Source organism: Megascapheus bottae, chromosome X, assembly GCF_031878675.1.
Source record: "Megascapheus bottae isolate mThoBot1 chromosome X, mThoBot2.hap1, whole genome shotgun sequence".
Taxonomy (NCBI): Eukaryota; Metazoa; Chordata; class Mammalia; order Rodentia; family Geomyidae; genus Megascapheus; species Megascapheus bottae.
The window spans coordinates 38106043-38116365 of NC_143547.1; the positions used below are offsets into that span (position 1 = coordinate 38106043).

General features: G+C 39.6%; 1 long non-coding RNA gene across 1 annotated transcript in view; it reads right to left on the reverse strand.

Annotated features, from left to right (window-relative positions):
- The window catches only part of LOC150040881 (uncharacterized), a 142456-nt gene extending 132605 nt beyond the window's left edge, over positions 1-9851 (reverse strand). Inside the window, exon 1 of the long non-coding RNA XR_016533871.1 lies at positions 9697-9851. This is a non-coding gene — a long non-coding RNA (uncharacterized LOC150040881). The remainder of the gene's footprint in view (positions 1-9696) is intronic.
- Between the last annotated feature and the right edge of the window lie 472 nt (positions 9852-10323).

Genomic DNA, 10323 nt, shown 5'->3' on the forward strand with positions numbered 1-10323 from the left:
GTAAGGAAATGGAAAGACTTGGAAAAAATCATATTAAGTGAAGTAAGCTAGACCCAAAGGATCATAGGCTCCATGGCTTCCCTCATTTGTAATAATTAGTACACATCTAGGATTTTCCTAGCAGAGGATCACAAGAGCTCACAACCTATGTACACATGGTCATACAGGATAAGACTAAACAAAATGAACTCTAGGTTATGGAAACAAGAGGTTTATCTTGTGTGATTGTTATTCTTAATGTACTATGTGAAATTATTTCTTGTCTTTTTTCCAGTTATCGTTAATCTCATGTGGTTACCGTACCTGACTTTGTTACCTGGTATACTGTATATACACTTATTTGTTTATTTGAAATAGGGAAGGGAGGGGGGAAAACAAGATGATTGGGAGCGGGTGGAGGGAGAGAAAAGGGGACAAAAACATGAGAAGGGGCATCAAGGTTTGAGAAGTATTTACCCATTACATGAGGAATGTAACTGTAACCTCCCTGTACATTATCCCGACAATAAAATACAATTCAAAAATAAGCAAAACCACAATTCAAATACAAGGAGGGTTGTATTACAGCATGATTTCAACATTCATTTCTTTGCCCTTTTCCTGGTTTGGGGGGCATTTGGTCTAGCACCTTTCTATTAATTACAATAAAAAATATATGAAAAAACCAAAGCAAACAAAAAACTATGTGTGTTTAATCAGTTTCAATAGTGAAACTTACTGCATGTCCATTTTTAATGTTGCACTATTCACAATAGCCAAGTTATGGAAACAGCCCAGATGCCCTCATCCCTAGATGAGAGATCTAAAAAAATGTGGTACCTATAAACAATGGAATTCTACATGACCATTAGAAAGCATAATATTATGTCCTTTGCAGGGAAATAGATGGACCCAGAACAAATAATGTTAAGTGAGGTAGGTCAAACTCAGAGAGACAAACAGCACATGTTCTCTCTTATATGTGGAAGCTAGATCTAAAATACATAGGGACACGATAAATTATATAGGACTCTTAGTATTCACATACGGAGCAAGACAGAAGATACACTTAAACTCTTAAGACAGGAACACAAAGGCACAATAGGTATGTGTATCTGATCATATAAATAATATTTATTGAAATGAAGTCCAGGAAATGGATAGAAGAGATTTTTTTTGTCTTATTTGTTCTTTAGGAGGTGGGTAAGGAGGGCATAGAAATGGAAGCACAAAGAATGAACAAATGCAGCAGTAGTACTCAGTAGACACTATTCTGAAAACAAACTATACAATTTGTGGGTGAGGATGGGAGAAAAATACTGAGAGAGAGCAAATGAAGGAGTGACATTGTTCCAAAAGAAATGTATTGGGAGTGGGGAGAGGGAAATGGGGACAAAAACATGAGGAGGGGTATCAATGTGTGTGAAGTAATGCTCCCTCTATCTGGCAAATATAACTAACATTTCTATTAATTATAATAAATAATAAATGTACTCATTTGTTGACTTATGAAATGGTAACCCTTTATAATAGCAAAATATAATAGCAAAATATAATAACACCTTTATAATAGCAAAAAATAAAGAAACCTTAAAAGAGGAATCAGAAAGAACTTCCAACCAATTTGGGAGCTCTTTAGGCAAACAAATATTTATTAAGCAAAAAGACATTAAAAATGGAAACCCTTAATACAATTCAACTCTGATATATCTATATCTATATCTATCTCTCTATATATTTAACATAAGAAAACCAGTATTTGGGCATCATGGGACTCTAGTTCCAGTGCTTACCTTCTCTTTTCCACAGTAATTCTCTGCCTAGTTCTCTCTTTATGATGGTAACTGTTAACACTATGGAGTGTTTCACTGGTATACCAGAGGTAGCTCAATGTGACTGGCTTATGCAAGATAAATTTCCAAGATCCCATGTCTTATTACTGCCTTGCAGGTTAACACAAAATTTCACCGTTGTAACTGAGCTAGAGAATTCTAGCAATCCAGAAAAAAACTATATGTAAGAAATTTTGTTTCTCACCCTGACAATAAAATTAAATTGAAAAAAATCAAACAAAAAAAGAAATCCTAAGTGATTTTGTTCCCAACCATCGATTGATGTAAATATTGAATCCAATTAATAAGTGAGCTAAAGACTTGAAGTCAGAACAAGAAGGAAGAAAGGCTGATAGGCATATGGACAAATGCTCAATATCTCTGGCCATAAAAAAATAAAAATAAAAACAACACTGAGATTCCACCTCACTCCAGTTAGAATGGCCAATATCAAGAAAACAAACAATAACAAATACTGGCAGGGATATGGGCAGAAGGGAACTCTATCAAACTGTGGGTAGGAATGTAATCTTGTTCAGCTACTCTAGAAAGCAGTATGGAGGTTCCGATCAAGATTAAACGTAGAGCTTCCCTATGACCTAGCAATCTCACATCTAGGCATTCATCCAATAGAACATAAACAAGACCACACTAAACCTACTAGCACAATCATGCTTATAAGATACAGAATCAACCGAGATACCCCTCCGACTGGAGTTGCCATCCTCATATCAGATAAAATAGACTTCAAACTAAAATTAGTGAGAAGAGACAAAAAAGGTTATTACATCCTATAAAGGGATCTCTCCTCCAGGACGATATAACCATACTAAATATCTACACACCTAATCCTGGAGCACCGAACTTCATCAAGTAAACTTTACTTTCACTAAAACCACACATAGATCCAAACACAGTGATTGTTGGTGACTTTAACATACCATTGTCACCTACGGACAGATCAGGCAAAAACTGAACAGAGAAACCTCAGAATTGAACAACTGTATAGAACAACTAGACCTAACATCTGCAGATTACTCCACCAGCAACACCAGAATATACATTTTTTTCAGCATCACATGGAACATTTTCTAAAATAGATCATATTTTAGGGCATAAAGGAAACCTCTGCAGGTACAGAAAAACTGAAATTATCCTTGAATTCTCTCAGACCACAAGGGCAGCAAATTGGAACTGAATATCAATCTCCACCAACAAAAACCCTGTAACTCATGGGGATTGAACAACACATTGTTGAATCACCACTGGATCATTAAGGAGATCAGAACAGAAATTCAACAGTTTATGAAATGTAACAAAAAGGAGCACACAAGGGGCCAGGAGTTTGGCCTAGTGGTAGAGTGCTTGCCTAGAATGCATGAAGACCTGGGTTCGATTCCTCGGTACCACATACATAGCAAAAAGCCAGAAGTGGTGCTGAGGCTCAAGTGGTAGAGCTCTAGCCTTGAGAAAGTCCAAGGACAGTGCTCAAGCCCTGAGCCCAAGCCCAGGACTGGCCAAAAAAAAAGGAGCACACAAAATACCAGCTCCTTTGGGACACAGCAAAGGCAGTTCTCAGAGGAAAATGTATTGCTGTGAGTGCCTACATTAACAAATTGGAAAAATCGCAAACCAACAATTTCATGGCACACCTTAAGCTCTTGGAAAAAGAGCAACAAACCAATCCCAATTCCAGTAGAAGGAAGCAAATTATTAAGATCAAAGCAGAATTAAATGAATTGGTGTCCCAAAAAACCATAGAAATAATCAACAAAACAAGGAGTTGGTTCTTTGACAAAATTAACAAAATTGATACACCCTTAGTAAATCTTACAAAAAGAGAAGGGAGCACACCCAAATAAACAAAATCATGGATGAGAATGGAAATATCATGACAGAAATTACCAAGATCCAGAGCATCATAAGGGAATACTTTTCAAACCTTTATGCCAACAAACTTGAGAATCTAGAAGAGATGGATGAATTTCCAGCCAGTATTAACATAACCAAACGGAACCAAGAAGACCTAATCTAATTAAACAGACCTATTCCAAGCACTGCAATAGAAATGACAATAAGAGACCTCCCATCCAAGAAAAGCCCAGGGCCAGATGGATTCACAGCTGAGTTCCATAAGGTCTTCAAAGCAGAGCTCTCACCAATCCTCCTCAAGCTCTTCAATAAAATTGAAAACGAAGGCCCTTTGCCAAACTCCTTCTATGAAGCCACCATAACCCTCATCCCAAACCAGGCAGGGACTCATCAAAGAAATAGAATTATAGACTCATTTCTTTGAAGAATATTGATGCAAATCTTCTCAGCAAAATACTGTCCAACCGTCTTCAGGACCTTATCAAAAATTTATACAACATGATCAAACAGGATTCATCACAGGGATGAAAAGCTGGGTCAATATACGCAAGCCAATTAACATAATTCATCACATTAACTGGAGCAATAGATGCAGAAAAGGCATTTGACAAGATCCAACGCCCCTTTATGATAAAAGCTCTGGAGAAACTAGGACTCCATGGAACATTCCCCAGTATAATAAAGGCTGTGTATGACAAAGCCACAGCTAGCATTATACTTAGTGGCGAAAAGCTAAAGCCATTTCATCTAAAATCAGGAATGAGACAAGGATGCCCACTCTCTCCACTTCTCTTCAACATAGTATTAGAATCCTTAGCCAGAGCAATAAGGCAAGAAGCAAAAGCATAAAGGGGATCCAAATAGGAAAAGAGGAAATAAAACTTTTCCTCTTCGCAGCTGACATGATTCTGTATTTAGAGAACCCCATAGACTCTACTCCTAAGTTGCTTGAGCTGATTCGAAACTCTGGCAAGGCAACAGGGTATAAAATTAACCCTCAAAGTCAACTGCCTACCTTTATGCCAACAACCAGAGGATCAGGGCAGCAATCAGGAAAGAAACTCCTTTCGCAATAGCCTCAAAGAAAATAAAGTACCTAGGAATTAACTTAAGACTGTAAAGGACCTTTATGATGAAAACTTTAAAATCCTGAAAAAGGAAATTAAAGCAGAACTAAGGAAATGGGAAAACCTCCCATGCTCCTGGATTGGAAGAATTAACATCGTGAAAATGACAATCTTGCCAAGGGCTATCTACAGATTCAATCCAATACCCATGAATGTCCCAATGTCATTTTTTAAAGAAATAGAAGAGGCAATCCAAAATTTCATATGGAATAATAAAAGACCCCGCATAGCAAAAACAATTCTCAGCAGAAAGAACAGCGCAGGAGGAATTTCAATACCAAACTTTAGACTATTACAGAGCTGTAATTATCAAAACAGCTTGGTACTGGCACAACAACAGGCCTGAGGACCAGTGGAATAGAACTGAGGATCCAGATATTAAACCACAGACCTATGGCCACCTAATCTTTGATAAGGGAGCCAAAAATGGGAGAAAGACAGCCTCTTCAACAAGTGGTGCCCAGAGAACTGGTTAAGCGCCTGCAGACAACTAAAGTTGGATCCTTCTATGTCAGCCTGAACCAGGATTAACTCCAAACAGATCAAAGACCTCGAGGTAAAAGCAGATACACTGAAAACTTACAAGAAGGAATAGGAGATATACTCGGTGTCCTTGGCACAGTTTCAAACTTTCTTTATAAAGACCCAGAAACACAACAAATCAAAGAAAGTCTGGATAAGTGGGACTGCACTAAGCTGCAGACCTTCTGTATGGCAAAGGACAGAGATAGCAAGCTAAATAGCCTATGGAGTGGGAGACGATCTTCACTAACCATACAACAAACAAAGGCCTCATATCTAAAATATATCAACAGCTCAAAAAATTGAATCACTCCAAAACTAATCTCCAAAGAAACAACCATCCCATTAAAAGATGGGCCAACTATCAAGAAATCTAATTACAAAAGATGCTGGAGGCAATGTGGCCAGGAGGGATCACTACTGCACTATTGGTAGGAGAGGGATCACTACTGCACTGTTGGTAGGAGTGTAAACTCGTTCAACCACTATGGAAAGCAGTATGGCAGTTCCTTAAAAGACTAAATAAACATAGAGCTCCACTATTACCCAGCAATTCCACTACTTGGCATTTACCCACTCGTCCGGAAACAAGGACATATTAAACCCACTAGCATAACGATGTTCATTGCAGCACTATTTACCATAGCAAAGATATGGAACCAACCCAAATGCCCCTCAGTTGATGTGGTATTTATACACAATGGAATTCTATGCTGCCATCAGAAAGAACGATATCCCCCCATTTGTAAGGAAATGTAAAGACTTAGACAAAAATCATATTAAGTGAAGTATGCCAGACCCAAATGAATATAGGCTCAATGGTTTCCTTCATTTGTAACAATTAGTACAAAGTTTGTACTCTCCTAGCAGAGGATCATAATAGCTCAAAACCTAGATACATAAGACCATATAGGATGAAGCTATATGAAAGGACCTCCAGGATATGGAAACAATAGCTAAATAATGTGTGAATATTTTTCTTAATGTATTATGTTATTTCTCATCCATTTTGTTGTCCCTTGGTTATTCTCATATTGTTACAGTATCTTACATTTTTACATTCCCAAGTCTGAGGTGTATTATTCCCCAGGTCACTCACCTAAATCCTGTGCTGAGTCCCTAAACATGCCTGTGAGTGCTCAAGCTCACCCATTAATGAGGGGTTGGATATTTCATTTCTGAAACTCGCTTCCTTTCAAATCTTAATTCAGCAAGCTGTAGCACACTGATTTATTTTGGTATCAAATTCTTGTTTTTTTAAAGTCCTCCCATCTATACCTTGATCTCTTGACTAATATTTCTAGCATGAAATTGTCAAACAGAACTTGTGTAAAGCCACTGAACTTTGGAAATGTTTAATTATGTTCCACAATATGGTAAGTCTGGAATAGGACTGTTCAAGTTAACCAGTCATACTACATTTAGAGGTAAATAATTCTTTTGGATTAACTGTCTAGAAATGTGCACTAAACTAGCATCTGAGACCCTGATTTCATTTTGGTCAGAATGTGTACATATTTGTATTGAATTACTCAAAAAGATGATAATCTTGTAACAAGTAATCTTCCTTAGGGCCGAGAGTGTGACCTAGTGGTAGAGTACTCTCCTAGCATTCACAAAGCCCTTGATTCAATTATTTGGTACCACATACACAGAAAAAAGATGGAAGTGGTGCTGTGGCTTAAGTGGTAGAGATATAGCCTTGAACAAAATTGCTTAAGGACAGTGCTCAGGCATTCAGTTCTGAAAGCACCAGAACTGGCAAAAAAAAAAAAGGAAAAAAAAGAAATCTTTCTTAAATGCAAGGAGCGGGGATGGCTGGCTATGTAGTTCATGATTAAGCACTTGGGCTTTCTCAAGGCTATATCTCTACCACGTAAGCCACAGCACTACTTCCAGCTTTTTTCTGTGTATGTGGTACCCAGAAATCAAACCCGGGTCTTCATGCATGCTAGGCAAGCACTCCAGGTCCCCAAAACATCTTTTTATTTTATTTTATTTTTTTTGCAACCCTGCAGCTTGAACTCAGGGCCTGGGCTTTCACAAGGTTAGCGCTCTTACACTTGAGTCATAACCCCACTTACGGCTTTTTGTATGTATGTGGTACCAAGGAATTGAACCCAACGCTTTCTGCGTGCTAGGCAAGCACTCTACCACTAGGCCAACACTCCCAGTTCTGATAAAGCACTTTTCTAGGATATTTGAGGCCAGAAAAAAGATAAAGAAACCTATCACCTTTTTCATATCAAATGTTGGGAAACAAACTTAACTCTGTAATACTTGTATATAAAAATATATTTAAAATATTAAGGTCTGGAGACATAACTCAAGTACTTATAGTATAGTACCTAGCTACCAAGCTTGATGCCCTCAGCCAGTCAATCTCCAGCACTGTTACAAACATTTATAAACTTCTCTTCTAGGATATTGATTACTTTTCATTACTCAATTCATGTATGAGACATTTTTGTTCCATTTATGTTGAAAAACATTTTAATATTTAAATTTTAATATTTAATTTTTTAAAATTTAATAGTTCCTTAAACTATTTTCTGTGTGTTAACGGATAGATCTGTACTGTGGTTAGTACCAACATCTGAAATTCAAAGTAATCCTCCACATGTAATTAGATTCTATGCACTTAATCCTGTGTTTATTATTTCTTTTAGTCCTGGGGCTTGAACTCAGTGCCTAGGCACTGTCCCTGAGCTTTTTTGCTGAAAGATAGTGCTCTGCTGCTTGAGTCACAGCTCTGCCTTTAGCTTTTATTTGTGGTTAACTAGAGATGAGAGTGTCATGGACTTTCCTTCCTAGGACTGGCTTCGAATGGTGATTCTCAGATTTCAGCCTCCTGAATAGTCAGGATTACAGGTGTGAGCCTGTAACCATCTTGTTTTAGTAACACAATGGTGAAACCTGGATCTCCAAATATAAAAAAACCTAAGATAGATATCTTTATTTTATTTGAAAAAATATACAACACTGTGGGGAAAGTATCTTGAATTTTATTTTCTCTCCCCTGTAATATTTAAAAGCCAGGAGAAAGTAAACTTGGGATTTTGTTAACCAACTTCTAAAAATAAAACATTACTAGAGGGTTTTTTGAAAGTATAGTTTCAATAGATTAGGATGTTTTGCTTGAATATGACACATTCCTACTCAACTGGAAAAACTCAGTGCTTTCTGTTGGCAACAACAATTCAGGGAAACCAAACTAAATAGAATATGATCTATATGCAATTAACTTCTCAACAGGATGAAACACCAATAACAAAATTTAGGCCCTTCCCTCAGAGCCAAGACAAAGATTCTCTCTGTTGAGTAAAAGAGTGACAGTGCCTTAAATTTTGTGCAACCAGGGGCATTCTGCCTACCCCAGTCACCTCTAGCTTTCCTGGATCACCTAAGAAAAAAAATTCTCAGCATGGGTAAAATCATTAGGCATTATTTTTGGAATTGCAATCAGGGGCAAACTAGAGGATAGGAGAAATACCCATGAAAGTCCAGGTCAGAGGGGAGGAGAATGCAATCATGATATTTCCTATGAAAGTAGGAAAATTTAGGGGAGGGGTTGTGTTGGGAGAGATGGGGAGAGAATGATGAAACTGATTATATAGATTAAGATGTACTGTAATTATAAACTGATGGGTTTATACAATTAGTTAAAATAAATTTTTAAAATCCTGCAACATGAGTGGCACTGTGGCTCAAGAGGTAGAGAGATAGCCTTGAGCTGAAGAGTTCAGGGACAGTGCCCAGGCCCAGGGTTGAAGCCCCATGACCAACCAAAAAAAAAATCCTGCAAAATGTTGGACGTATTCGTCAGAATACTACAAAGACAAAGAAGCCAGAAAACAGCAACAGAAATACTAAAAACAAAAAGGACCCAGAACTGTGAAAAATGATGTCAAGTACAGACCTAGAAACAAGAGGAAATAACGCACTCACACCCCACCTCACACACTGTCATATACGTATATGGTGTTTCCTGGCTTCCCACCCGCCCCTTCAACCTCTGATCCCGCTCTTCTGCTCCCCCACAAGCTTTTGGTTGTTATAGTTACATCTCAATAACCAATAGCATCTTTCTTAGCAAAAGTCTGCGTTCCCACTAATGCTGCAGAGAGCACCTATTACCCCGATAGTCAAGGGAAAGATCTCTACATCATTTTGAAAATGTGACTGACCATCACATTGGTCAGCCCTGCTAGTGCAGACCAGTAGTCTATTCAGCTACTGAGCAGGAAACTAGGGGCTCTGGACATTGCCTTCGCAGGTTGCAGCCGCCAAGAACTCGGTGACGACCAGCTATGGCGGCCTGCCGCTTGTGAAGCGATCCAGGTCACCAGCCGCCCTGTACTCACCAGTCCACATGGGCTTCTGGAGCCAAGCAGCGGGGAGCGAGCAGCGATCTATTGTTGGTGCGAAGGATGCGGCAGAAATGCTGGTTGCAGTGGGCTCAGGAGGTGCGGCTTAAATATTTGCTGCTCCCCAGGCCATTGCTAAATCCGTCAGCCATCCTAGAGTCTCCTGGCTGAGCTGGACCTGCGCGCGCAGCAGGAGCACGGTGGGTGGGTGGGGGCGTTCCGGAAGCTGAGGGGCCTCAGCTGCGAGGGCGCTTTGAGTTCCCCGGCTTGGTCTGACTCGCCAGGGCTGCTTCTGTGGTGCGATCCGTTTCGCAGCCTGGGCCCCTGCGGATCTGCGGGTCTTGGAGTGCCCGTGCCGGCTGTGCCAGAAGAAGCAGCACCGCCACTTCCTGGTCCTAGCCGCGCGCTTCACCCTGCTGCAGTGCGAGGAGAGCATGGTCACCGACCGGTCCAGCACACACCCGGCGCTGCACAGCTTCTGCAGCAGGTGCTTTTCCACGGAGTCATGTCGAACCCCCTGGTATACGGCGTAGCCTGGCACTGCCAGTACAAGGGCACCGTGCATGAACAGCGTGGCTTTCTAGGAGGTCGAGGGTGGCAATCGCAGGAAGGAGGCCACCAAGG